The 25,861-nt window shown below is 43.1% G+C and overlaps 1 protein-coding gene across 3 annotated transcripts in view; it reads left to right on the top strand.

Annotated features, from left to right (window-relative positions):
* Window positions 1-25,861, top strand: part of R3HDM2 (R3H domain containing 2) — a 188,199-nt gene that overhangs the window by 16,883 nt on the left and 145,455 nt on the right. For all 3 annotated transcript variants that reach the window (XM_025402431.1, XM_025402424.1, XM_025402429.1), the window contains exon 2: window positions 17,516-17,578. The gene's annotated coding sequence lies outside the window, so the exon portion shown is untranslated. The remainder of the gene's footprint in view (window positions 1-17,515; window positions 17,579-25,861) is intronic.

The raw sequence follows: 25,861 nt of genomic DNA, 5'->3' as shown, positions 1-25,861 counted from the left end.
AGGAGTTCAAGACCAGCCTGACCAACATGGTGAAACCCTGTCTCTACTAAAAATACACAAAAACTTGATTGGGTATGGTGTTGCGTGCCTGTTCGTGCCTGTAATCTCAGCTACTCGGGAGACTGAGGCAGGACAATCACTTGAACTTGGGAGGCGGAAGTTGCAGTGAGCTGAGACTACGCCACTGCACTCCTGCCTAGGTGACAGAGTGAGACTGCATCTCAAAAAAAAAAAAAAAAGAAGTGGATTACAGATCTAAGACTCTCTGTGGCTTCCCAAATGTGCTTGAGCAATAAATTATCTAACCTGAGTTTTTTTTTTTTCCTTGAGATGGAGTCTTGCTCTGTCACCCAGGCTGGAGTGCAGTGGTGCGATCTCGGCTCACTGCTACCTCCACCTTCTGAGTTCAAGTGATTCTCCTGCTTGAGCTTCCTGAGTAGCTGGGATTATAGGTGCTCACCACCACGCCTGGCTAATTTTTGTATTTTTAGTAGAGAGGGGTTTTACCATGTTGGTCAGACTGGTCTTGATCTCTTGACCTCAAGTGATCTGCCCACCTTGGCCTCCCAAAGTGCTGGGATCACAGGCATGAGCCACCTTGCCCAGCCGGTTTTTTTTTTTTTTTTTTTTTAAATAGAAGGTTGCAGTATATTGGCCCAGCTGGTCTTGAACTCATGGGCTCAAGCGATCCTCCCACCTCAGCATCCCAAAGTGTTGGGAGTGCAGGCTTGAGCTACCTTGCCTAGCCTTAACCTGAATTATTTCACATAATGAAGTGATTTATAAGTAGTTATGGTGACTTGCCATGGGAGATGGGATATTGCACAGAAGATTGGCATTGTACTGCTTTTTTTCCCCTAATTTGGTGGTGACATAAGTTTTCTTTTTCTTTTTTTTTCTGAGATGGAGTCTTGCTCTGTCGTCCAGGCTGGAGTGCAATGGCATGATCTTGGCTCACTGCAACCTCCGCCTTCCGGGTTCAAGCAATTCTCCTGCGTCAGCCTCCTGAGTAGCTGGACTATAGGCACATGCCACCACGCCTGGCTAATTTTTTGTGTGTGTTTTTAGTAGAGACGAGGTTTCACCACATTGGCCAGGCTGGTGTCGAACTCCTGACCTTGTGATCTGCCCGCTTCAGCCTCCCAAAGTGCTGGGATTACAGGTGTGAGCCACTGCGCCTGACCAAAAATACATTTTTGTATCCCTCTTATGCTCAGGTAATCCAGGCTGTAGTCACTTAAGAGTTGTTTCCCTCTTTGTATCTTCTGCTCTCTGAATTAAAATATTCTTAGGTAGGGAATCTTCTCAACCCAGGCCTTTAATACTTTGTGGGTTTTGTGTGTTTGTTTTAATTTTTTCCTTGAGACAGAATCTCACTCTGTTGCCCAGGCTGGAGTGCACTAGTGTGATCTTGGCGCGCTGCAGCCTCTGCCTCTCAGGTTCAAGTGATTCTCTCACCTTAGCCTGCCAAGTAGCTGGGATTACAGGTGCATGCCACCATGCTTGGCTAATTTTTTTGTATTTTTAGTAGGGACAGGGTTTTGCCATGTTGGTCAGGCTAGTCTTGAACTCCTGATCTCAAGTGATTTGCCCCTCCTTGGCCTCCCAAAGTGCTGGGATTACAGGCATGAGCCACCGCGCCCGGCCAATGCTTTGTGTTTTGAACTTGCATCTTGCATTCATCTGCATATATATTTTACATATTGATCTGTGAATACAATCTAGAACTCATATGAAGTTAGGATGTGTATTTGTCTGTTCTCACACTGTTATAAAGAAATGCCCGAGACTGGGTAATTTATAAAGAAAAGAGGTTTAATTGACTCACAGTTTTGAATGGCCGGACAGGCTTCAGGAAACTTAAGATTATGGTGGAAGAAAAAACAGGCATGTCTTACATGGCAGCCGGTGAGAGAGCATGTGAAGGAAACAAAAGGGGAAGAGCCCCTTATAAAACCATCAGCTCTTGTGAGAACTCACTGACTATCACAAGAACAGCATGGGGGAAACCACTCCTATGATCCAGTCACCTCCCGCTAGGTCTCTCCTTCAACACCTGGGTATTACAATTCACGATGATATTTGGGTGGGGATCCAAAGCCTAACCATATCAGGGTGTTCAATGTATTGAACATTTCTGTTGGAGCATAGTTTTATGGTTCTTGATGAGGTCTCATGTTTTAGAAAGTCTGAAACAGGATTAGCCTTGGAATTGGGATCTGGTATACCAAAATCACTTCTGATTCAACAGCTTGAGAATGTACTGCTCTGGGACTCTACATGTCAGTCTTATCCACAAAAATATTTTGCGCTGTAGGTGAAACCCATTAAATATATCTGCATATTCCTTTGATATGGAAACATATAAATAAGCTGCAGAGAAGGTGATGATGTGTTAGCAATGTGTTCTTTTGAAATAGTTACAATTCTGCCTATTAGGCCAAGGCTCATGCCTGTAATCCCAACAGTTTGGGAGGCTGAGGCAGGCAGGTGGATCACTTGAGGTCAGGAGTTTGAGACCAGCCTGGCAAACATGGTCTCTACTGAAAAATACAAAAATTAGCTAAATGTGATGGTGGACACTTATAATCCTAGCTACTTAGGAGGCTGAGGCAGGAGAATTGCTTGAACCCTGGAGGCTGAGGTTGCAGTGAGCCAAGATCGCACCACTGCACTCCATCTGGCCTGGGTAACAGAGTGAGATGCTGTCTCAAAAAAACAAACAAAAATTCTGCATATTATTGCATATACTAAGAACCTCAGTATTGAGGAAGTATAAAATGTTGTTTTGGTGGAGGAAGGTGGTCATTTTCAGACATTTTAGCTGGTATTTTAATTAACTTACTAACTTATCAGTTAATTGTGTGGCTTATATATTCTTTTGTTTTATGTGAATGACTGCTCTAAGATTACTTAAGAAATGAGCTGCCTGGTAACATAAATTACAGATATTAAGATTGTATGCTTTCCCATTATTTCTGTTACTTGGCCAAATTTAGAACCATGTAGAGCTCTCCTGTAGAATTGAAATCCACTGTTTTTTTCCCTAGTGTCTCTCCAAATTATACTTGATAAATAGAGTTTCTTAGAGACAGGGTCTTGCTCTGTCATTCAGGCTGTAATACAGTGGTGCCATCATGGCTCACCACAGCTTCAACCTCCTTGGCTCAAGTGATCCTTCTGCCTCATCCTCCCATATACCTGAGACTACAGGCACACACACCATGCCTGGCTAATTTTTAAATTTTTGTGCAGAGACAGGGTCTTGCCATGTTGCCCAGGCTGGTCTCAAACTCCTGGCCTCAGGTGATTCTTCTGCCTCAGCCTCTCAAAGTGTTGGAATTATAGGTGTGAACCATTGTGCCTGGCCACTAAATATAATTCTTAACACTTCACCTGGATGGATGAGGCAATACATTTGAACTTGAGATCAGGTGAGCCTTACACTTGGGTGCTTGTGGGAGAATTTTATGATGCTGGAATTGCTTTTGCATGTATGTGAATTCAGATTAGAGTTTATGTAGGATACTTTGAGGAGAACCTTAGTAATTCCATGTACATTTAGCTGTCCATGAAATGTAAAGTTTCTTTTTTTTTTTTTTTTTTTTTTAAAGGTTATACTGCTTCCCTGGTAATGTGAAGATCTCTTGATGTATTAATAGTTGGTAGAGCCTCAACACAAGAAATGGCAGATAAAAGGAATGGTTATGTTGAGTAATTCATTTAAATAAAAAATAAAATAGAGTAAGATTACACATACAGAGTGAATATGATATGTTTACCACCTGATTTGGTATTTGGAAAAGTAGGATCTTGTTGCTACTATAGCAAGAAATTTTAGGGACAGTAGAAAAAAATGCAAAACATTTATTAACCAACAAAATTAATTCATAAAAATGGAAATGTGTGGTTATTCTGACCCTAGATTTATACAAATGGTAAATGTAAAAGAAAATTCTCTCATTGATATAAGCCCATGTGCTTTTTTTCTTTTCTTTCCTTCCTTCTGGGGCTTCCTACATCAGTTTTAGAAGTGAGGGACATATTTTCTTTGAAAAAATGAGCTGTCTTCAAAGAACTTACTGAGACAAAAAAAAGTTATGAAGGGGGTTATGGGGTAAATTTTTGTTTTCCTTTAGCTTATTTTTTTCCATAAAGAATATTTAGTTTTATAATTGGAGGAATGAACCCAATTATCTTTTTTTTTTTTTTTTTTTTTTTCTGAGACGGAGTCTCGCTCTGTCGCCCAGGGTGGAGTGCGGTGGCGCGATCTCGGCTCACTGCAAGCTCCACCTCCCGGTGAACCCAATTATCTTAACACTTTTTACAAAAGGGATAAAGGGGCTATATGTCATCTCTGAAGCTTGTATATACTTCAGTAGATCAGGTGGTCTTAATTGGTCTTCAGTTAGGTAGTGATTTCTTTTTTTCCTGGGTTTTGTGACTTTTCCTTTGGGTAGGCTGTCTGTGTATTGCAGCCAATTTTTTTTTCTTTTTTTTTTTTGCCCCACCTCTCAGCTGTAGTTTTTATTAAATAACTTCACTCTACTTTATCAGTTAGTTAACAGAACTTCTTTTTTTTTTTTTTTTTTTTTTGAGGCGGAGTCTTGCTCTGTCACCCAGGCTGGAGTGCAGTGGCGCGATCTCGGCTCACTGCAAGCTCCGCCTCCCGGGTTCACGCCATTCTCCTGCCTCAGCCTCCCAAGTAGCTGGGACTACAGGCGCCGCCACTACGCCCGGCTAATTTTTTGTATTTTTAGTAGAGACGGGGTTTCACTGTGTTAGCCAGGATGGTCTCGATCTCCTGACCTCGTGATCCGCCCGTCTCGGCCTCCCAAAGTGCTGGGATTACAGGCTTGAGCCACCACGCCCGGCCTAGTTAACAGAACTTCTATTTAAATCTAGTAGTATATAATTCTCTTTCTGTGACAGAGTATAAATATGCTCAGTTGAACTCTGGGAGAGGGAAAGCTGGTGCGTATTAGCTTGCCTTAAGTGACTAGAGGCAGTGTTTTGGTGTGATCTGTGTAAAATTTGAAGAACATAATATTGTATGTTTTACTAGAGTAAAAACTTAATTTTAGTGCAGAGTGGCTCTTGGGATGACAAGGAAGAATACGGTATTTTTCCATAGGTCCCAAGGTTTTTTGAGACAACTTGAGTGTCAGATAAGGTACTTGGGATCATTAGGAGGCTTAATAATCATTTTAGGGTTTGTGTGTATTAAAGAACCTTACTGACTGGCTAGCTGTGGAGATAAAAAATGAACAATTAATGATCAGGATATAATGGATTAGATCCTGTGATGTAAACAGAATGCAGTATAATTTAATTAAGTCAATTGCTCAGTACAGATAGATACAAAAGAAGAGAGAAATCAATATAGAAAAGCTTCATGGAAGAAGTAGAAATTGAACTAGGCTTTAAAGATTAGTATACAAAATTTATTTCGGTCATCATATTTTTTTTTTCAAGCTAAACTCATCCTTTTAATCAGTAATCCACTCCTGAGGTAACTAACTCCCTCGATAATAGCATTAATCCCCCCATGAGGGTGGAACTCTCATCAGTCATCATATTTCAAATATATGTATTTTTCTTTTTTGAGATTTGGTCTTTTATGAAACATTTTACTACGGAAAATTTCATATGTATTCAAAAGCATCAAGAGTGGTATAATGAATGTCCATATGCAATTATCTGCTCACGGTTGATTTTGTTTCATCTATATTCCTACTACCTCCCTTATTTTATTTTTTTGTTTTTAAATAGAGACAAGGTTTTACCGTGTTGCCCAGGCTGGTCTCGAACTCCTGAGCGTAAGCAATCCGCCTGTCTTGGCCTCTCAAAGTGCTGGGATTACAGACACGAGCCACCATGCCTGGCCCCTTATTGATTATTTTGAAACAAATCCTTGATATGTTATTTCGTCTATAAATATATCAGCGTGTATCTAAAAAAGTAAGGACTTGGCCGAGTACAGTGGCTCATGCCTATAATCCTGGCACTTTGGGAGTCTGAAGTGGGAAGACCACTTGAGGTCAGGAGTTCAAGACCAGACTGAGCAATATAGTGAGACCCCATCTCTACAAAAACTTTAAAAATTAGGCCAGGCATGGTGGCTCACATCTGTAATGCCAGCACTTTGGGAAGCTGAGGTGGGAGGATCATTTGAGGTTAGGAGTTCGAGACCAGCCTGACCAACAACATGGTGAAACCCCGTTTCTACCTAAAATAATAATAACTAGCTGGGTGTGGTGGCGAACGCCTGTAATTTAAACTACTCGGGAGGTTGAGGCAGGAGAATGGTTTGAACCTGGGAGGCAGAGGTTGCAGTTAGCTGAGTTTTCACGACTGCACTCCAGTCTGGGCAACAAGAGTGAGACAGAAAAACAAAAAATTAGCTGGATGTGGTGGCACACACCTGTAGCCCCCAGCTATGTGGGAGGCTGAGCTGAGAGGACTGTTCGAGCCCAGGAGTTGAAGGCTGCAGTGAGGTATGATTTTAAAACTGCACTCTAGCCTGGGTAACAGAGCGAGACCCTTTTCTCTAAAAAAGAAAACAAAAAAAATACACAAAAATAAGGACTTTAAAAAACCAATTGCCCATCTAAAATAACAATTCCTTAATATTAAATATTTGGTGTTTCATTGATCGTATCATGATTTTTTAGTAGCTTATATGTTTAAAACAGGATCCAAATAAAGTCTGTTGTAGTTGGTCAGTGCATATTTAATATCTTTTAATTTTTCTTTTTTTTTTCTTGAGACAGAGTCTTGCTCTCTTGCCTAGGCTGGAGTGCAGTGGCGAGATCTTGGCTCACTGCAACCTCCACCTCCAGGGTTCAAGCGATTCTCCTGCCTCAGCTTCCCGAGTAGCTGGGATTACAGGTGCCCGCCACCACGCCTGGCCAATTTTTGTGTTTTTGTTAGAGATGGGGTTTCACCATGTTGGCCAGGCTGGTCTCGGACTTCTGATCTCAAGCGATCCACCTGCCTTGGCCTCCCAAAGTGCTGGGATTACAGGCCACTGTGCCCACCCTCACATCTCTTTTTCTAAAATATTTTTCCTCAGTTATTTTCTTTTTTTTTTTTTTTTTTTTTTTTTGAGACGGAGTCTGGCTCTGTCGCCCAGCCTGGAGTGCAGTGGCCGGATCTCAGCTCACTGCAAGCTCCGCCTCCCGGGTTTACGCCATTCTCCTGCCTCAGCCTCCCGAGTAGCTGGGACTACAGGCGCCCGCCACCTCGCGCGGCTAGTTTTTTTTGTATTTTTTAGTAGAGACGGGGTTTCACCGTGTTAGCCAGGATGGTCTCGATCTCCTGACCTCGTGATCCGCCCGTCTCGGCCTCCCAAAGTGCTGGGATTACAGGCTTGAGCCACCGCGCCCGGCTTCCTCAGTTATTTTCCTTCGTAGCTTATGTATTAAAGAAACTGGGTCATCTGTCTAGTAGCGTTTCCCACAGTTGGCTGGATTAATTGACTGACATTATTGTGGTGTCATTTAACATGTTCTCTGTCTCCCGTATTTTCTTCAGATTGGTAGTTATATCTACATGATCAGGTTCAGATTCAATATTTTTGGTTAGCATACTTTATGCAGTGTTGTATACTTCCATCAAGGGCATGTGATGTCTATTAATCTCCTTTTTATGATGTCAGCAGCCATTGGTAATCATTGCCTAGATCCCTTACTTCATTGAACTTCATTAGAGATTATAAATGGTGATACTCAAATTCTATCATTTAAAAATTTTTTTAGCTGCAGTACTTTTTATAAAAGATACTCCCCTCATCGCTTATTTGGTTTCTCTGAGGTACAATTTGTATAGGACAGACAAGACAAATGCTTAAGTCTTTTAATTAATAGTTATGACCATTTTCAAAATAATTAAGTTTGTTTACTAACATCTTCTAAAGTTGACTGATGAGTTTTTAAAAAATAGTCATTCAATTCAATAATAGACTCTTCAATTTAAATATATTTAATGTGTTTAAGCCAATTTCAGTTTTTTTTTGTTTTGTTTTTTTGAGACAGAGTTTCACTCTTGTTGCCCAGGCTAGAGCGCAGTGGTGCAATCTCGGCTCACTGCAGCCTTTGCCTCCTGGGTTTAAGCGATGCTCCTGCCTCAGCCTCCCGAGTAGCTGGGATTACAGGCGCCTGCCACCACACCTGGCTAATTTTGTATTTTTAGTAGAGATGGGGTTTCACCATGTCGGTCACGCTGGTTTCAAACTCCCAACCTCAGGTGATCCACTTGTGTTGGGCCTCCCAAAATGCTGGGGTTACAGGCATGAGCCACTGCGCCTGGCCAATTTCAGTTTTATCCTTATTAATGTCTCATTGTCTCATCTTTGGCAAATGAACCTCTTCGAGTTGGCTCCTATGTCCTTTGGATGTGATCCTGTTAATCTTTGATAGCTTCCTTGTTTTCTGTTCTGACAAGATGATCGAAGATCATTTTTTACATTTTCATTTCTGAACATGGATCAGACATTGTCTCCCAAATCCTGGTTCCTTTTATGGGGAAATGATGTTTAGAGACCACAATCTGGGTGCAAGAGGTACTCATTTGCTTAGTGTGTTGGTCATTGCTTCTTGGAGTTTTCTATAGAAAATAAGGTATTTTTTTTGTTTGTTTTTAAATAAAGTATATCCTAAATTCATGTCAGTATTTCCAATTCAACATTTGGACTGTAGGTTGGTCTGTCTTCCTTTTTTTTTGGAGACAGAGTCTCACTCTGTCACCCAGGCCGTAGTGCAGTGGTATGATCATAGCTCACTGCAGTCTTGATCTTCCAGGCTTAAGTCCTCTTCCCGCCTCAGCCTCCCCAGTAGCTGGAACTACAGCACACACCACCATGCCCAGCTAATTTTTGTTATTTTTAGTAGAGACAAGGTCTCACTATGTTGCCCAGGCTGGTCTTGAACTCCTGATCTCCAGTGGTCCTCTAGTCTTGGCCTCCTAAAGTTCTGAGATTACAGACATGAGCCACTGCACCCGGCCAGTAGGTTTTCCTTTAACCTCTTCAATCATATGGAAATATGCATTTTTCAAATTACAAAAGTAATATATACTCATTATAAGGAATTTAAATGATGTTAACGTATAAAAGCCAGGCTAGTCAACATAGTGAGACCCGCATCTCTACAAAAAAATTTTTAAATTACTTGAGTGTGCTGTGGCACATACCTGTAGTCCTAGCTGCTTGGGAGGCTGAGGTGGGAAGATTACTTGAGCCCAGGAGGTTGAGGTTACAGTGAGCTATGATCATGTCACTGTACTGTAGCTGGGGCAACAGAGTGAGACCCTGTCTCGTAAAAAAGAGAAAGAAAGGAAAAAAGTATATAATGTAAAAGATGAAAATTCTGACCCTACCCCAGAATCACTATTTAACCTACTTAACAATTCAAAGGTTTCATAGTGGATGGGTATCTTTGACTCATATTAATTATAGATAGCTTTTTTTTAAATTTTTATTTTTAATTTTACAAATACAGATGGGGTCTCACTATGTTTTTCAAGCTGGTATTGAACTCCTGCGTTCAAGTGATCCTCCAGCCTCAACCTCAAAGTACGGGACTTACAGGTGTGAGCCAGCATGCCTGGCCTAGATACCTTGTTTTTTGTTTGTTTGTTTGTTTTGAGACAGAGTCTTGCTCTGTCACCAGGCTGGAGTGCAGTGGCGCGATCTCGGCTTATTGCAACCTCCGTCTCCTGGGTTCAGGCGATTCTGTCTTAACCTCTTGAGTTGCTGGGACTACAGGTGCATGCCACCACACCCAGTTTTTTTTTTTTTTTATATTTTCAATAGAGAGAGATGGGGTTTCACCATGTTGGCCAGGATGGTCTCCATCTCTTGACCTCGTGATCTGCCCTCCTTGGCCTTCCAAAGTGCTGGGATTATAGGCATGAGCCACCATGCCTGGCTAGATACCTTGTTTAGGTAGCACTGAACCTACAGTTAAAAATTAGGAATGGACTTTTTTTTTTTTTTTTTTTTTTTAGTATATGTGCTGCCAAAGTAAGCACATGGGATGGATATTTTTTGAGACTAGAGAAAAAAATGGTATGAGAAGTTGTTCCTTATGTAAAATGAGAATTCTTATACAATTTTGGATTTACTTTTTGAATTGGTGTTACATTTATGTGGTTCAGAGTTTTAAGGATAGAAAAAAGTATGAAATGGAGTTTCCATCCTGCTTTTTTTTTTTTTTTTTTTTTTTGAGACAGAGTCTCACTCTGTTGCCCAGGCAGGAGTGTAGTGGCATCATCTTGGCTCACTGCAGCCTCTGCCTCCTGGGCTCAGATGATCCTTCCTCCTCCCACCTCAGCCTCACAAGTTGAGCTGGGACTACAGGTGTGAGCCACCACACTCGACTAAATTTTGGTATTTTTAGAAGAGATGCGTTTTTGCCATGTTGCCCATGCTGGTCTCGAATTCCTGAGCTTAAGAAATCCACTTGCCCCTGTCTCCCAAAGTGCTGGAGTAACAGGTGTGAGCCACCATGCCAGGCCCCATCTTGCTCTTCTTTTTTTTTTGAGACTGAGTTTCGCTCTTGTCACCCATGTTGGAGTGCAATGGTGTGATCTCAGCTCGCTACAACCTCCGCCTCCCAGGCTCAAGCCATTCTCCTGCCTCAGCCTCCCGAGTAGCTGAGACTACAGGTGTGCACCACCACGCCCAGCTAATTTTTGTGTTTTTAGTAGATACGGGGTTTCACAGTGTTGGCCAGGATGGTCTCGATCTCTTGACTTCGTGATCTGCCCACCTTGGCCTCCCAAAGTGCTGGGATTACAGGCGTGAGCCACTGGCACCCGGCCAGTTGTTTTGTATTTTTAGTAGAGACGAGGTTTTCACCATGTTGGTCAGGCTGGTATCAAACTCCTAACTTAAGGTGATCCACCCGCCTCAGCCTCCCAAAGTGCTGGGATTACAGGTATGAGCTACTGTGCCCGGCCCCATCTTGCTTTTATACCCCCAAGCCGGTCGGTTCTTATACCTCTCTCCAGAGGCAACTATTATTGCCAGTTTTTGTGCATCATATGCATTGATAAGCATTAAAAAAGGCAAGTATGTATATGTATATTTTCCCCCATTTTACAAAAATGGTTCTGCATTTTTTTTCATTTAGCAATGTAGCTTTTAAGTATTATACATCAAGAATTTCCTTATTTTTGGCTGGCTGCAGTGGCTTATGCCTGTAATCCCAGCATTTTGGGAGGCCGAGGCAGGTGGATCACTTGAGGCCAGTTTTTTTTTGTTTTTTGGAGACAGAGTCCTGCTCTGTCACCCAGACTGGAGGGCAGTGCTGTGATCTCAGCTCATTGCAGCCTCCGCCTCCTGGGTTGAAGTGATTCTCCTGCCTCAGCCTCCTGAGTAGCTGATATTACAAGTGCCCGCCACCACGCCTGGCTAATTTTTGTATTTTTAGTAGAGATGGGGTTTCACCATTTTGGCCAGGCTGGGAGGCCAGGAGTTTGAGACCAGCCTGGCCAACATGGTGAAACTCCAACTCCACTAAAAATATAAAAATTAGCTGCATGTGGTGGTGCATGCCTGTAATCTCAGCTATTTGGGAGACTGAGGTATGAGAATTGCTTGAACCCAGGAGGTGGAGGTTGCAATGAGCTGAGATGACGTCAGTACACTCCAGCCTGGGCAACAGAGTGAGACTCTTATCTCCAAAAAAATTTCCTTATTTTTGTTTATGCATGCAGAGTATTGTGGGATATGTATGCACTTTTTTTTTTTTTTTTTTTTTTTTGAGACAGAGTCTTGCTCTCTTGCCCAGGCTGGAGTGTAGTGGTGGCATCTCAGCTCACTGTAACCTCTGCCTCTCGGATTCAGGAGATTCTCCTGCCTCAGTCTCCTGAGTAGCTGGGATTACAGGTGCCTGTCACCACGTCTGGCTAATTTTTGTATTTTTAGTAGAGATGGGGTTTCACCATGTTGGCCAGGATGGTCTCTAACTCCTGACCTCAAAAGATCCACCTGCCTCGGCCTCCCAAAGTGCTGGCATAACAGGTGTAAGCCACTGCATCTGGCTTGTGCATGCACTTTTTCTTTTATTTATTTTTTTTTGAGACAAGAGTCTTGCTTTGTTGCCTAGTCTAGAATGCAGCAGCTCGATCTCGGCTCACTGCAACCTCTACCTCCCAGGTCCAAGTGATTCTCCTGCCTCAGCCTCCCGAGTAGCTGGGACTACAGGTGCCTGCCACCACACCCAGCTAATTTTTGTGTTTTTAGTCGAGGTGGGGTTTCACCATTTTGGCCAGGCTGGTCTCGAACTCCTGACCCCAGATGATCCACCCACCTTGGCCTCCCAAAATTCTGGGATTATAGGCAGGAGCCACTGTGCCTGGCAGAATAGTCTTTAAGTATTGAGAAACTGTCAGGCTCATCATAGTGATTACATGTTTTTCAAAATTCTGATTTTCACTTGAGAGCTTGATTTTTATCATTGGTAATAAACCTATATTGTTCAAGGGTCAGCTGCATTCTTTGTTTATGATGTAAGTGGGTTCATCTGTCACAGCTTGCCTCTATTCCACATGGTTTTGGCTGGGCTCACTCATTTGTGGTCAGTTGGCATGTTAGCTAGGGGCTGGTTGGACCAGGATAGCCTCATTCACACGTCTAGCATTGGGCTAAAGCTGTCCTCTAGGTTGGTATGGCCTCTTGCAGGCTGGTTTGGCTTCCTTGCATGATGGTTAGATTCCAAGAGGTTTTGAGTGGAAACTGAACGGCCTCTTGAGGCCTGGGTTCGGTGGTCGCAGTGTCATTTGTGCTGCACTCTGATGGTTAAAGCAAGTCACAAGGCCAGCTCAGATTTAAGGGGTGGGGAAATGAACTGTACTTTTTTTTTTTTTTGAGATGAACTGCACTTCTTGATGGGAATTGCTACACATAACTGTGGCCATGTTAAACGTGGGCATAGTTCTTTATTGTTTCTTTTTTTCCCCTTCCCTTTCTCTCTTTCATTCTTTTAAAATGAAATGGATGTTTTCTGCTTGTTTTTATTGCCCTGACTTGTCTTTCTTTTTGAAGTTCATGTTAGAACAAAGCTTACTTACTTAAATATTTCTGTGATTATTTGGTGTGCCTCGCGACTGATATTTTCGGGTCCCAGCTTGGCAACTATTTTTCAGATTACCGTAATAATACCAAACATCTGTTAATCCTGAAAAGCTATTGTTTCTTCCCCAGGTGATTTTGATCTCTTTGAAAAACTGGCAAATTGCTGAGGGTTAACACTCTGGCCCTTTTATGGGCTCTGTTTCCAGCCCTTTATGGCTTGTTAGTTATAGAGAGTTACTAATAGTCACCTGAAATATACATACATATTTTGTTGTTGCTAGTTGTTCCATGAAGTCAGAGAGGGAAAGGCTCTGTAGCAGGAGCAGGAGAAGGTATCTGGCTAGTAGTTGTCTTGAGCAGACAGTATTTTTATATGTGAAATAAACAAGATTATTTGGCAAGTCAGTGACTTGTCAGCCCATCAGGATGAATCAGCAGAAGTCCTAGGTGAGGTGAGAATGTCAGCACAGTGAGCCCCTTGCCCTGAGTTTATCAGGCATCTCATTAAGGTAGCTGTCATAGCTCCTATTTTAGAGAAGAGTAGAAGTCATTGTTCAAGATTTAGCTGACTTTAAAAACGATTTCGGAGGGGGAAGATCACTTTTTGTATAATGACACCCATTGGAAGTGACATGTGGCTGTTTTTCAGATTGTAATCATTTTGGTGTGCCCAAGTGTTAACAGTTGTTAGGATCTTTAAAACTTGTCTTCAGGTGACTAGAGGCTATTCTGCTTCTCCAAGTAAGTTTTATTAATTGTCTTGGGTCCTAGACAAGTTAACTGTAGTTTCTGATTTATCTATTGCCCAAACCTGTGATAATTTGATAGGAATAGGAACTAAGAGGTGGCATTTTATTGCAAAAGATGGATGTTGGCTGCTAAATACAGCTGATTAGAAGGCTAGGACAAAGTGTCTGTTTTTCTGGTGACAGGGTCATTATTAAAGCTATTTTATTTTATTTTATTTAGTTTAGTTTAGTTTAGTTTTTGAGATGGAGCCTTGCTCTGTTGCCCAGGCTGAAGTGCAGTGGCGTGATCTCGGCTCACTGCAACCTCCACCTCTCGGGTTCAAGCGATTCTGCTGCCTCAGCCTCCCGAGAAATTGGGACTACAGATGTGTGCCACCATGCCCAGCTAATTTTTATATTTTTAGTAGAGACAGTGTTTCACCACGCCAGCCAGGCTGGTCTTAAACTCCTGACTTCGTGATCCGCCCACCTCGGCCTCCCAAAGTGCTGGGATTACAAGTGTGAGCCACCATGCCTGGCCTAAAGGTTTATAGAACGCTTCCGTAGTCAGATGGCTGAGTTCAGCTCCTTTCCACTCCCGTGAAGTTATCTTTAAGACATTTGGAATCCTTCATAGAAGTCTTATCAGCAGTGATTCTCTTATCGATGTTTGCTACTTGGGTCAATTTAGTCTAAATGGTTCTAAACTGTGAAGTGCTCCTCAGTGCTGTGCTGGTAGTCAGAGCTTTGACAATTGCTGCTGCCTCAGAAGATTGGATTTGGGCCCCACGGAGGCAGAGAACAGTTAACTGCCAGATATGACTGCCATCTTATTTTCCAAGTGTAAATTTTACCTTCAGAGAAAGGAAGAGAGGGCTGCAGGCAGATCACTTGAGGTCAGGAGTTTGAGACCAGCCTGACCGACATGGTGAAACTCCGTTGCTACTAAAAATACAAAAATTAGCTGGGCATGGTGGCGGGCACCTGTAATCCCAGCTAACTGGGAGGTTGAGGCAGGAGAATGGCTTGAACCCGGGAGGCGGAGGTTGCAGTAAGCCGAGATCACGCCATTGCATTCCAGCCTGCATGACGGAGTAAGACTCCATCTCAAAAAAAAAAAAAAAAAAAAAAAGGAGAGAGAGAGAGAATGCTCACTGCAAGCCCCGCCTCCCGGGTTCACACCATTCTCCTGCGTCAGCCTCCCGAGTAGCTGGGACTATGGGCGCACACCACCTGGCTAATTTTTTTGGTATTTTTTCAGTAGAGACAGGGTTTCACCGCGTTGGCCAGGATGGTCTCGATCTCCTGACCTCATGATCCCCCTGCCTCGGCCTCCCAAAGTGCTGGGATTACAAGTGTGAGCCACCGCGCCCAACGAGAGATTTCTGAGAATACAAGGCAGATTGTTAGAATGAAGAAAAGAACAATGTTTTGACAATTTGGCCATTTTATTGGCTATACAAATAAGTTTTAAACACCTTAGGAAACCCAAGTTTACTTCAGAAGAAGTAACTTCTTAGCTTTGTAAATGCACCAAACAATTAGAAAACTGTTTCAGTGCTTATTATGTGTGAGACACTGTTTAGAATTGCAGGTACAGATATGAACAAGAACAATAAAAGATTTCTTTTTTTTTTCTTTTTTTTGAGGCAGAGTCTCTCTCGCTCTTTCACCCAGGCTGGAGTGAAGTGGCGCGATCTTGGCTCACTACAACCTCTGCCCCTTTCCCCTGCCCACCCCCCGACCAGTTTCAAGCGATTTCCCTACTTCAGCCTCCTGAGTAGCTGGAATTATAGGCGCCCACCACCATGCCTGGCTAATTTTTGTATTTTTAGTAGAGATGGGGTTTCACCATGTTGACCAGGCTGGTCTCAAACTCCTAACCTCGTGATTCGCCTGCGTCAGCCTCCCAAAGTGCTGGGATTATAGGCGTGAGCCACCATGCCTGGCCCACAGTATTTCACTTTCAATTATGATATGATTACAATTAGGGCAAGAAAGTCAAAATTATGTTGCTCTTGATTCTATTCATCAGAGTTAGAGAGTGACCTCTTGGTGTGACAAAGTTCTTAGTGTGAACCCACTGTGCCCACTTAAAAATGAGATGTATCTGTGCATGGCTTGAGTGCCAATAGGGAAAGGAAACTAGTAAATATTTCGTATAGGGGAGAACAAGGTATTTCATGGGAAAAAGTTTACTACAGGAGTAGTGTTTTAGGACCAGCATTAGTGGTGAAAAGGGGAAGGGCAATATCCTCTGGTCATTCCTTCGCAACTTTAGTCAACTACTCCACATTCCTAATGTTAAAACCGTGATGTGCAGGGGCTAGGTAAAAAAAAAAAAAACTAGAACTTTTTCATAGAAACCTTTGTTAAGGTATCAAGAGGGCAGACTTTCATGATGTGGTATTTGTGGAACAGGGTTATAAAACAAAATGGTGAGTTAGGGATATTCTCACTTTAGCATAGAACACAGTAGGGCTTGGGTGTTTTGAAGGCTTCCAAGGATATGACTGACTTGGGCATACAAAGGGTTCCAATGGTGGCCTCCTGAAATAGATTAAATAGACAGCCCTCAGGGTCTTGTAATAATAATAATAACTACTGCTTTTAGGGTGAAGAGATACTAAATTATATACTTGCAATGCTTACTTATATTCACAGAATAAAATTCTGCCTCTGGTCTCTTTTCACTTCTGTTTCTCATCTATTAAGAGAGAGTCTAGTTTTGCTTGCTCAGTTCCAGACTTTTTTTTTTTTTGAAATGGAGTTTTGCTCTTGTTGCCCAGGCTGGAGTGCAATGGTGTGATCTCAGCTCACTGCAACTTCTGCCTCTTGGGTTCAAGCCATTCTCCTCCTTCAGCCTCCCAAGTACCTGAGATTACAGGTGCATGCCACCTTGCCCAGCTAATTTTTTGTATTTTTAGTAGAGATGGTGTTTCACCATATTGGCTAGGCTGGTGTCGAACTTCTGACCGTAGGTGATCCACCTGCCTTGGCCTCCCAAAGTAAAGTGCTGGGGTTACAGGTGTGAGACACCATGCCCAGCCTAGACTACTCTTTTTTTTTTTTGAGACGGAGTCTCACTGTGTCACCCAGCCTGGAGGGCAGTGGCACGATCTCAGTTCACTGCACCCTCCGCCTCCTGGATTCAAGCAATTCTCTGGCTCAGCCTCCTGAGTAGCTGCGATTACAGGCACCCACCACCACATTCGGCTAACTTTTGTATTTTTTTTTAGCAGAGACGGGGTTTCACCATCTTTGCCAGGCTGGTCTTGAACTCCTGACCTCGTGATCCACCCGCCTCGGCCTCCCAAAGTGCTGGAATTATAGACGTGAGCCACCGTGCCCGGTCTAGACTACTCTTTTTAATGAGTAAAAAACAGCTGAAGAATTTCAGGGAGTAGACTGGGTGATTAATTTATGTTAGAAAGCGGTAGACCAAGAACTGCTCATACAAAAAGGGGGTCGATGTGGACAGGAACAAAATACAGGGTTTTTTTTTTTATTGTGAATTGACAGTGGGAATGGATATAGAGGGTTAAGGGCGGGGCAGTGTTAGGAGAAACATTGTGAGCCAAAGAAATTGGGAAAGATGATATTAACAGGTGCTGCTGTGGATTTTGAATTGAATCTAATATATTAAGGTTTAAAATTGCTTTTAACGTGCTTTTTTTTGTTTTTTTCCCTGCCCCCCTGAGGTTAGACTTGTTTCTTACATGTGACGCCATTCCAGCACTGGACTCATGGAGGCTGAGCATTTATTCAGGTAATAATAGATAACATTTATGGATCACTTTCTATGTGGCAGGCAACAAATTAAGTGTTATACCTCTGTTCTCATTTAATCCTTACACAACTCCATGGTGTTGGAAGTATTATTGTACCCATTTAGTAGATGAAGAAATTGAGATGCAGAGAGTGTATCAAGAGTGAGTTCAGTGCTGGGCGCAGTGGCTCACACCTGTAATCCCAGCACTTTGGGAGGCTGAGGTGGATGGATCACCTTTTTTTTTGAGATGGAGTTTCGCTGTTGTTACCCAGGCTGGAGTGCAGTGGCACCATCTCAACTCACCACAACCTCCGCTCCCAGGTTCAAGCAATTCTCCCACCTCAGCTTCCCAAGTTGCTGGGATTACAGGCATGCACGCCCGGCTAATTTTGTATTTTTAGTAGAGGCAGGGTTTCTCCATGTTGGTCAGGCTGGTCTCGAACTCCTGACCTCAGGTGACCTGCCCGCCTCGGCCTCAAAAGTGCTGGGATTACAGGCGTGACCCACTGTGCCCAGCTCTAATTTTTTTTTTTTTTTTTGAGATGGAGTCTTTCCCTGTGGCCCAGGCTGGACTGCAATGGCACGATCTCAGCTCACTGCAACTTCTGCCTCTCGAGTTCAAACGATTCTCCTGCCTCAGCCTCCCTAGTAGCTGGGATTACAGGCGCCCGCCACCGTGCCCAGCTAATTTTTTTTGTATTTTTAGTAGAGACGGGGTTTCACCATGTTGGCCAGGCTAGTCTTGAACTCCTGACCTTGTGATCCACCTGCCTCGGCCTCCCAAAGTGCTGGGATTACAGGCGTGAGCCACCGCGTCCAGCCTTATAATTTTTTATAAAGTAGATAAAACATTTTGAAATAGTTAAAATGTATTTGCATGAATATCCATATAAGATAAATATGTATAACTAGGGAATTCTTTCTTAAGAGGTGATTAATATAGATAACAGAAATCTCTTGATTTCTTTCCGCTTGAGATACTGTTCACAGGTATTTTCAGCTTTAAGAAGCCTTATTAGAGTTTCTTATAGGACCTTTCTTGATGCATTTAAATGCTTATATACAGATTACATTAATTGCAGTAGTATCATATCAGTTATTGAGTGGCCAGCCTTAATACATTTGTCCTATTTTTCTTTCTCTGTCTTTTTAAAAAAAGACCTTTATTGAAGTATAGTTGACATACAGTAAACTGCACATATTAAAAGTATGCATGCACTTTCTCAGTTCACTCACTGCAACCTCCGCCTCCTGGGTTCAAGTGATTCTCCTGCCTCGGCTTCCCAAGTAGCTGGGACTACAAGTGCATGCCACCATGCCTGGCTAATTTTTGTATTTTCAGTAGAGATGGGGTTTCACCACGTTGGCCAGGGTGGTCTAGAACTCCTGAACTCGAGTGATCCGCCCACCTCAGCGACCCAAAGTGCTGGGATTACAGGCATGAGCCACCACTGCGCACGCTATGCCATTTCTTTTCTTTTCTTTTCTTTTTTTGAGACAGGCTCTTGCTCTGTCACCCAGGCTGGAGTATAGTGGCGTGATCTCAGCTCACTTTAACCTCCGCCTCCCAGATTCAAGTGATTTTTTTTTTTTTTTTTTTTGAGACAGAGTCTCACTTGTTGCCCAGGCTGGGGTGCAGTAGCGCGATCTCAGCTCACTGCAAGCACCGCCTCCCGGGTTCACGCCATTCTCCTGCCTCAGCCTCCCGAGTAGCTGGGACTACAGGCGCCCACCACCTCGCCAGGCTAGTTTTTTTTTGTATTGTTTAGTAGAGATGGGGTTTCCCCTTGTTAGCTAGGATGGTCTCGATCTCCTGATCTTGTGATCCGCCTGCCTCGGCCTCCCAAAGTGCTGGGATTACAGGCGTGAGCCACCGCGCCCAGCTGATTTTTTGTATTTTTAGTAGAGATGGGATTTTTCCATGTTGGCCAGGCTGGTCTCAAACTCCTGACCTCAGGAGCCCACACTGGCCTCCCAAAGTGTTGGGATTACAGAGCCACCACACCCAGCCTAGAGTAGAGCCATTTCTTGTAGAATACGTCTGCTGGTGATGAATTATGTCTGTCTCTTTATCTGGGAATATCTTTTTCTCCTTTGTTTTTGAAGGATAGTTTTGCTGGATTTTGGGAATGCTTGGTTCACATTCTCTTAGTTTCCATGGTTTCTGATGAAAAATATGTGTTATCTTAAGGATCTCTTGTGTGATAAGACACTTTTGCTGCTTTCAAGATTCTCTTTGTCTTTGTTTTTTAACAGTTTGTGTGTCTAGGTGTAGATTTCTGAGTTTTTCCTGGTTGGAATTTATTGAGCTTCCTGGATGTATAAATAATGATTTTCATCAAATTTGAGCTTTTGGCCATTATTTTGCTAAATATTATTCTTGCCCCTTTTTCTCCTCTCATAGGACTCCTAGTATGTATTTGTTAGTGTGCTTGATGGTGTCCCAAAGGTCTCTCAGACTTTGTTCATTTTTCTTCATTCTTTTTTCTTTTTGTTCCCCAAACTGGATGATCTTTTTTTTTTTTTTTTTTGAGACGGAGTCTCGCTCTGTCGCCTGGGCTGGAGTGCAGTGGCCGGATCTCAGCTCACTGCAAGCTCCGCCTCCCGGGTTCACGCCATTCTCCTGCCTCAGCCTCCCGAGTAGCTGGGACTACAGGCGCCCGCCACCTCGCCCGGCTAGTTTTTTTTGTATTTTTTAGTAGAGACGGGGTTTCACCATGTTAGCCAGGATGGTCTCGATCTCTTGACCTCGCGATCCGCCCGTCTCGGCCTCCCAAAGTGCTGGGATTACAGGCTTGAGCCACCGCGCCCGGCCACTGGATGATCTTTATGTTGTTTTGTTTTATTTTATTTTGTTAGAGATGAGGTCTTGCTGTGTTGCCCAGGCTGGAGTACAGTAGCTATTCACAGGCATTACAAGTTCAAGTGTACTATAGGTTGGGCGTCCTGGCTTATGCCTATAATCCCAGCACTTTGGGAGGCCAAGGCAGGTAGATTACCTGAGGTCAGGAGTTTGAGACCAGTCTGGCCAATATGGCAAAACCCCATTTCTACCAGAAATTCAAAAATTAGCCAGGCGTGTTGGTGGGTGTCTGTAATCTCAGCTACTGGGGAGGGTGAGGCAGGAGAATTGCTTGAACCTGGGAGGCGGAGGTTGTAGTGAGCCGAGATTGCACCATTGCACTCCAGCCTGGGCGACAGAGCAAGACTCAGTCTGAAAAAAAAGGCCAGGCATGGTGGCTCACACCTATAATCCCAGCACTTTGGGAGGCTGAGGCGGGCAGGTCACGAGGTCAGGAGATCGAGACCATCCTGGCTAACACGATGAAACCCTGTCTCTACTAAAAATACAAAAAATTAGCTGGGTGTGATGGCGGGTGCCTGTAGTCCCAGCTACTCAGGAGGCTGAGGCAGGAGAAGGGTGTGAACCCGGGAGCCGGAGCTTGCAGTGAGCTGAGATTGTACCACTGCACTCCAGCCTGGGTGACAGAGTGAGACTCCAGCTCAAAAAAAAAAAAAAAAAAAAAGTGTACTATAGACTTGAACTGCTGGGCTTCCAAAGTGTTGGGATTATAGACATGAGCCACCACACTTGGTGTTAGTTTTTTGAGCTACTTCATTGTCTTTGGGCTTGAATAGCTTCCAGTGAGTTGGAAGTTGTGGTGAGCCGAGATTGCGTCATTGCACTCCAGCCTGGGCAACAAGAGCGAAACTCCATCTCAAAAAAAAGAGAGAGAGGATTCTGTTGTCATCTTTATTTTTGTTCTTCTATATGTCAGGGTTCCCCAGTCCCTGGGCCATAGACCAGTACTGGTCCAAGAGGTGAGCGGGAGGCAAGTGAACATTACCCCCTGAACTCAGCCTCCTGTCAGATCAGCGGTGGCATTAGTCTCAGAGGAGTGTGAACCCTATTGTGAACTGTGCATGTGAGGGATCTAGGTTGCAGTCCTTAGGCAAATCTAATGCCTGATGATCTGAGGTGGAACAGTTTCATCCTGAAACCATCGCCTTACTGTCCATGGAAAATTTGTCTTCCACAAAACTAGTCCCTGGTGCCAAAAAGGTTGGAGACCACTGTTACATGTATCCTTTTGCTCTGGCTGCTTTTAAGATTTTCCCTTAGCTGGGTGTGGTGGTTCATGAAGCCTGTAGTCTCAGCTACTTGGGAGGCCTGAGGTAGGAGGATCACTTGAGCATAGGAGTTTGAGGCTGTAGAACACAATGTTCATGCCTGTGAATAGCCATTGAGCTCTAGCCTGGGCAACACAGCGAGACGTCATCTCTTAAAAAGATAAAATAAAAGAGCCAGGCATGGTGGCTCACTCCTGTAATCCCAGCACTTTGGGAGGCCGAGGTGGGTAGATTACTTGAGGCCAGGAGTTTGAGACTGGCCTGGCCAACATGGCAAAACCCTCTCTCTACTAAAAATAAAAAGGTTAGCCAGGCGTGGTGGTGTGTGCCTGTGGTCCCAGCTACTAGGGAGGCTGAGGTATGAGAATCAGTTAAACCTGGGAGGCGGAGGTTACAGTGAGCCAAGATCGTATCACTGCACTCCAGCCTGGGGAGACAGCAAGACCCTGTCTCAAAAAAAAAAAAATATATATATATATATATATATGTGTGTGTGTGTGTGTGTGTGTGTATATATATATATATTCTGGTAATGATATGCCTTGGTGTGGTTCATTGCGCTTCTTAGATCTGTGTGTTTATAGTTATACTCCAGTTTGGAAACTTTTAAATTATTATTTCTTTAATTTTTTTTTTCACTTTCTCTTCCTTGAAAAATGCACTGACAGATGTATTAGGTAGGCCTTTTTTTTTTTTTTTTTGAGATGAAATCTCCCTCTGTCGCCCAGGCTGGAATGCCGTGACAGGATCCCAGCTCACTGCAGCCTCGACCTTCTGGGCTGAAGCAGTCCTCCCACCTCAGCCTCTCAAATAGCTGAGACTACATGTATACCAGGATAATTTATTAAAATAAAAAAAAACATTTTTGTAGAGTTGGAGTCTTGCTTTATTGTCCAAACTGGCCTGCAACTCCTGGGCTCAAGCAGTCTTCCCACCTCGGCCTCCCAAAGTGGTGGGATTATGGCTATGAGCTGCAGTGCCCAGCTATGCATTTTATTTCAGTATTTATTTTTTCCTGTTTCTGTTTTGGGTAGTTCTATTGCTGTGTTCTCAAATTTTTTTCCCCTGATTTTTTCTTCTGCAATTTCTAATCTGTTGTTAGTCCCATATAGTATATTTTTAATCTCAAACAATTCAAAGTTTTTGTTTTTGTTTTTGTTTTTACTTCTGCCTGACATGCTCACTTTTTTTTTTTTTTTGGACAGAGTTTTGCGCTTTTTGCCCAGGCTGGAGTGCAGTGGCTCGATCTCGGCTCACTGCAACCTCCACCTCCTGGGTTCAAGCGATTCTCCTGCCTCGGCCTCCCAAGTTGCTGGGATTACAGGTGCCCACCACCACACCTGGCTAATTTTTTGTATTTTTAGTAGAGACAGGATTTCGCCGTGTTGGCCAGGCTGGTCTCAAACTCCTGACCTCAGGTATTCCACCCGCCTTGGCCTCCAACAGTGTTGGGATTACAGGCGTGAGCCACCAGTCCTGGCTGCTTAGTTTTTACTATAGCTCTTTGCACATGTGGAATGTAGTTGTAATAACTTTCCAAGTGTCTTTATAAATGCTATAATTTGTATCATTTATCAGTCAGTCATTTTAACTTTTCATTGTGAAACAAGTATAGATTTATAGGAAGTTGTAAAAAGAGTATAGCAATATCCTATGATATCCTTTTACTCAGTGTCTTCCATTGGTAACATCACATAACTATAGTAGAATATTAAAGTTAGGAGGTAGCCATTGGTAAAATTTACAGAGTTTATTCAGATTTGTCCAGTTTTACATGTACTTGTATTTGTGTATACCAGTCTTTGAATTTCATAATGTGTGAGTTTGTGTACCCACCATCACTGTGAAGATGCAGAACAGTTCCATCCCTTCAAGGATCTTTCTTGTTGCCCTTTTATAACTACACCTTCTTCCCTCTACCCCATTCCCTGGAAACCACTAATATGTTCTCCATCTCTATAATATGGTTATTTCAAAAATATTACATAGATAGAATCCTATAGTATATACAGTTGGCTTTTCTTCTTTTTGAGATTGGCTTACCCCAACCCCTGCCCCATTTAGCTTAATTCTCTGGAGATTCATCAAAGTTGTTACATATATCAATAATTTGTTCCTTTTGATTGCTGAGTAGTGTTCCATGGTGTAGCTGTATGCGTTTGCTTAATCATTCAACTGTTGAAGGACTTCTGTGTTGGTTCCAATTTTTGTCTATTGCCTATAAAGCTACTATGAATATTCATGTACAGATTTTTGTATAATTATTAGTTTTTATTTGTGATAAATGCTTAAGAGTCTAATTGCTGGGGGTATGGTAATTACATATTTCTTTTCTTTTTTTTCTTTTTTCTTTTTTTTTGAGACTGAGTTTTGTTCTTGTTGCCCAGGCTGGAGTGCAGTGGCACGATCTAGGCTCACTGCATCCTCTGCCTCCCGGGTTCAAGTGATTCTCCTGCCTTAGGCTCCTGAGTAGCTGGGATCACAGGTGACCACCACCCTACCTGGCTAATTTTCTGTATTTTTAGTAGAGACAGGGTTTCACCATGTTGGCCAGGCTGGTCTCAAACTGACCTCAGGTGATCCACCCGCCTCGCCTCCCAAAGTGCTGGGATTGCAGGCATGAGCCACCTCACCCAGCCTGGTAATTACATATTTCTTTATTTCTTTTTTTTTTTTAGACAGATTTCATTCTGTCATCAAGGCTGGAGTGCAGTGGTGTGATCATGGCTCACTGCAACTCGAACTCCTGGGCTCAAGTGATCCTCTTGCCTCAGCCTCCCAAAGTGCTGGGACCACTGGTACATTCCTCCTTGCTTGGCTAATTGTTTTATTTTTTGTAAAGATGGGGTCTCACTGTGTTGCCAAGCTGGTCTCGAACTCCTGAGTTGTAGTGATCTTCCTGTCTCAGCCTCCCAAAGTGCTGGGATTTCAGATGTGAGCCACTGCATTTGGCCTCAGTCCTATTTTCTTCACTCAGGGAGCATACTGGACTCTGCCCTTGTTCCCCCTAGACTCTCCTTCCCTGTTAAATTCCTTGGAAACACTGTTTAGGGATTAAGCCTGGATAATCACAGGACTCACCTGGTTTGTTTCCCATCTCCCAGGAATCACTATCCTTCACTGCCTGATGCCCAGTAACTTATATATTTTGTCTTTTTTTTTTTTAGTTATTTCTCCTAGGAAGGTATTCTGATTCTTGTTACTCTGTTAGCCAGAAGTGGAATCCCCTCCCGCAACCTGTAAAGTTTTCATTAGCATTATTACACCTATTGTTACTGACTACTATCCAATAATTCCTTTCTTTCTCGAGTTCTTTTTTTTTTTTTTGAGACGGAGTCTCGCTCTGCCGCCCAGGCTGGAGTGCAGTGGCCGGATCTCAGCTCACTGCAAGCTCCGCCTCCCGGGTTCACGCCATTCTCCTGCCTCAGCCTCCCGAGTAGTTGGGACTACAGGCGCCCGCCACCGTGCCCGGCTATTTTTTTGTATTTTTTTAGTAGAGATGGGGTTTCACCATGTTAGCCAGGATGGTCTCGATCTCCTGACCTCGTGATCCGCCCGTCTCGGCCTCCCAAAGTGCTGGGATTACAGGCTTGAGCCACCGCGCCCGGCCTCTCGAGTTCTTAAAAAGGAAATGGCAGCCAAATAGAGCTCAGACAAAAAAGATACTTCTGATGTTGTTCAGTGTCTCTTGAAGCCCACATAATTCCAGAAAATTGCAAATCAATCAGATACAGGCTTAGAGCTAGAAGTAGGTCAGCTACCATAGCACAAGATGATGGTGTGAAAATATTTTAGTGACAGCTTGTGCATGATAATATATCCTTTCTTGTTCAGGGTTCTTTTTGGATATAATGCTGAATTCTGGGTGTTATCATATGCTTTTTTTTCTATTCTAATCTTTTTATTCTTTGTTAAAAAATATGGTCATGTTTATAAAATCACAGCTTCTACATTTAAAGGGTAGGTTGACCAGTTAAAGCAGCCTTTCCAACCTAAGTGCATCTAGCTAGGTAATTCTCCTCTGAGCTTTATTATTTGTTTTAGAGCTTAGATCAGAGTTTGACAATGTAGTTAGTGTATATACTAAGATTTCTTAAAGATTTATCTGTGTATTCCACAGTGTGCTTATCAGCAAGACATGGTATTGCC

The sequence above is a fragment of the Theropithecus gelada genome, chromosome 11 (assembly GCF_003255815.1).
Source record: "Theropithecus gelada isolate Dixy chromosome 11, Tgel_1.0, whole genome shotgun sequence".
NCBI classification, from domain to species: domain Eukaryota; kingdom Metazoa; phylum Chordata; class Mammalia; order Primates; family Cercopithecidae; genus Theropithecus; species Theropithecus gelada.
The sequence above is the reverse complement of the archived record's forward strand: the minus strand, read 5'-3'. Positions and strand labels throughout refer to the sequence as shown.